The following is a 4,238-nucleotide window of genomic DNA, read 5'->3' as shown; positions in this document are numbered from 1 at the left end:
GCTGTAGGTTCCTAAAAATATGAAAAAACAAGTTTTTAAAGTAAAATTTTGAGTTTGCCCTTCTTTTTCGAAAATTCGTTCCAGGGGTCCGTTTTGATCCCGAACCAAAAGTAGTCAATATAGGTGTCTTTGGTTTTATTTTGACGCGTAGATTTCATATTTATTGTTTTAAGTAGAGCTCAATATTGTTCGTGAAAAGTAAGGTCGTGGGTTCAAAGTGTAGCAGACCGATTTTGGTTTTCGAGGTAGGTTATGGCTTAACTCTTTCAGACTGGGCTGAGTAGTAAATGATGATACAAAATGTATGTTAAGGGTGGAAGCTAATCATGAAAAATGACTATCTATATGTTTTGCCCATGTGGGGGCCTATATGTGATATAATTATCGAAATTGAGATATTATGTGATATGTGTGACCGTGTGGGATTCTATGTGATAATCATAGCCTTGAATACATGTGAATAATTGTATTGTGTTATTAAAATTCTTAATGTGGTACCATTGGTGTATTATGATTATATTCATACTTTATTGGCATATGAGACATGTGGAAATTCATCAATGAAACAAAAATAATGAGTGGATATTGGCTCATGTGATTGTGGAAATATATCATTGTGGTTGGTTGTGGAAATATATCATTTGGTTAGTTATGGAAATATATCATGTGGTTGGTTGTGGAAATACTCATTGTGATTGATTGTGAGCATTACATCTTCATATCATACTCATTCATGAAACATTGGTACCACCGTGGCAACATCTGAGAAACACGGGCAACACCTGATAACACCTTTTCGAGAGTTGTGCTGGAAAGAAGATATGGTATATGTAGATTGTATATGGGTTGACGAACCCCTCATGGGTCCTATGTTGGGAGTCTTGCCTCCGTAGATGTATATGGGGATTGTGCGACGAACTCGTGCATCCTCATCATCATCATATATATTGCACTTATTTTATTGTGTTATGTTGTGTTGTATTTCTATATTGACTTGTCATCTATGTATTTATCGTATCATCTTTTACTTGTATTTGATGATCTTGTATATGCATATTCCCCCTTGTTTTTCTTATATATGATATAATACATACTTTTGTTCTATCTTGATATAATGTCGAAATATATGTGAGATATATTAGAACTGTTAGTGCAAGCGGCGTGGACTACCGTTGTGGGACATTTTCTTATTGCAGGTGACGTGCCCTTAGTGTATATTTTTATGTTTCTTTTACTACTTTGCTTGATCGGTCTATGATACCTACTGAGTACAAGTGGACCGTACTCATGTCTACTGCGCCCTTTTAGTACAGGTCCTAGCTCGAGTGCGCCTCAGCTTGATTGACTCGGGCTATTGTTGGAGCTTCCAAGGTAGCGGTTAGACATTCATGCGTCCGACGTTCACCTTTATCTTTTTATAGTAGTTATGTCTTTACTAGTATTCAGAGATAAATATTATTCCTGTGTGGTTATTTTTCCAATGTATTTGACTCTTGGATTGTTTTAGTAGTTCTTACACTATTAACACCTGGTTTTGGGCATGATCGGTATTTTGGATAGTCCTTTTTGCATTGTCATGATTACTTGTATGATTCGGCTTCGTTCTAAAAGCCTTACCTTGGGATATTTCTGTCTTTTCCTTTTTTTGTATCAGTTTGGGTGATAGGCTTACTTGTCAAGGTACGCGCGACAAGTGCCATCATGACCCTCATTTTTGGATCGTGACAACGTGCTTACACTAAAATGGGTGAATCTCAAAAATAGACCCAAATTGGGGTGGCTTTCAAATTTTAGTCCCAAATTAAAAAGCTACCTTAAAATAGACTTTACCTATTAACTAATATTTTTTGGGACAAAATGGTCCCCGATCAATGGAGTAAATTACATAAATGATCCTCATAATGGATTACAACTCCATATTTATATCTTTCAACTTTTTTTTTCTTTTTAATTTTACTTTGATTTTTATTTTTTATTTTCTCTTTTTATTTTTAATTTTCTCAACCCTTACTTTTTTCCTTTTTTCCTCTCAACTTCTTTTTTTTATTTTTTATTTTTTTTATTTTTTATTTTTTCTTTCCTCTTTTTTTTTGTTCTTTTTAGTTTTTCTCAATCCTTACTTTTTTTCTTTACAACTTTCAACGTGTACTTTTATAAAAATAACTTTTTTTTATTTTTCTTTTATATTTGTTTTTCTTTTATTTTTAAATTTTTCTCGACCTTTATTTTTATTTAATCTTTCTTTTTCTTATCAACATTTATTTTTTTCCTATTCTCTCTCAACTTCTAGATTTTCTTTGATATTTATTTTTTTAATATTTTTCTTCATTTCTTCTTTTTTGCAATTTTTATTATTTTTGCTCTTTTCTTCTATTTCTTCCATTCAAGTTACATCTCACGAGCAACAGTTGACACTATCATATTATAAAGGCAAGACTTACGACTTTTGAACAATAAGCTACGTTTCATGGGCAAGAGTTGACACTACTACATTATAGAGGCAAGAATTATGACTTTCAAACAACAAGTTCTGTTTCATGGGCAAGAGTTGACACTACCATATTGTATTTTGATTTATGAGATATTTTCTAACTCTTACCTTAGAGGCAAGACTTAGCTTAGAGACTTTCAAACAACAAATTATACCCCACGGGCAAGAATTGACTCTACCACGTTATGTGTTTATTTATGAGATGTTCTTCAACTATTGTCTTAGAGGCAAGACTTAGCTCAAGGACTTTCAAACTACAAATTATGCCCCACGGTCAAGAGTTGACTTTATCATGTTATGTTTTCATTTGTGAGATGTTCTACAAATATTGTCTTAGAGGCAAGACTTAGCTCAAGGACTTTCAAACAACAAATTATGCCTCACGGGCAAGAGTTGACTCTACCTCGTTATGTTTTCATTTATGAGATGTTCTACAACTATTGTCTTAGAGGTAAGACTTAGCTCAAGGACTTTCAAACAACAAATTATATCCCACGGGCAAAGTTGACTCTACCACGTTATATTTTCATTTATGAGACGTTCTACAACTATTGCCTTAGAGATAAGACTTAGCTCAAGGACTTTCAAACAACAAATTATGCCCCACGGGCAAGAGTTGACTCTACCACATTATGTTTTCATTTATGAGATGTTCTGCAACTATTGTCTTAGAGGAAAGACTTGACTCAAGGACCTTCAAACTATAAATTATGCCCCGCGAGCAAGAGTTAACTCCACCACGTTATATTTTTATTTATGAGATCTTCTACAACTATTGCCTTAGAGGCAAGACTTGGCTCAAGGACTTTCAAACTACAAATTATGCCCCATGGGCAAGAGTTGACTTTACCACGTTATGTTTTCATTTATGAGATGTTCTACAACTATTGCCTTAGAGGCAAGACTTAATTAGCTCAAGAACTTTCAAACTACAAATTATGCCCCACGGGCAAGAGTTGACACTACCACGTTATGTCTTCATTTATGAGATATTCTACAACTCTTGTCTTAGAAACAAGACTTAGCACAAAGACTTTTCAAACTACAAATTATGCCCTACGGGAAAGAGTTGACACTACCATATTATTCTTCATTTATGGGATGTTCTACAACTCTTGTCTTAGAGGCAAGACTTAACTCATGGACTTTCAAATAATAAATTATGCCTCACAGGCAAGAATTGACACTATCACGTTATGTCTTCATTTATAGGATGTTCTACAACTCTTATCTTAGAGGCAAGACATAGCCCAAGGACTTTCAAATAATAAATTATGCCCCATGGGCAAGAGTTGACACTACCACATTATGTCTTTATTTGTGAGATATTCTACAACTCTCGCCTTAGAGACACGACTTATCTCAAGAATTTTTAAAGAATTTCATAACAACAATTCATGCCCTTAAATTTGCTTTGATGTCAAAAAAAGAAGATCCCTTTGCAGAGTATCCAATTTTTTATTTATTAGCAAAATATAATAGAAGTTGAGAGAAAAGAAAAAAGAGATCAAACAAAATAGAGAAATAAAAAAAAAGATTAAGAAAAAAAATAAAGATCAAGAAAAAAGAAAAGAATTAAAAAATTGAGAAAAATAAAAATGAGAAGAAAAATAAAAATAAAGTTTGAGAAAAGTGAGGAAAAAAGAGAACTAAAAAAAGAAAAAAGCGATCAAACATAATAGAGAAATAAAAAAAAAAGTGAAAAAAGGCAAGAAAAAAATAAAGATTAAGAAAAAAGCGAAGAATT

Source organism: Capsicum annuum, chromosome 2 (genome assembly GCF_002878395.1).
Source record: "Capsicum annuum cultivar UCD-10X-F1 chromosome 2, UCD10Xv1.1, whole genome shotgun sequence".
Taxonomy (NCBI): domain Eukaryota; kingdom Viridiplantae; phylum Streptophyta; class Magnoliopsida; order Solanales; family Solanaceae; genus Capsicum; species Capsicum annuum.
This window is presented reverse-complemented; position numbering follows the sequence as displayed.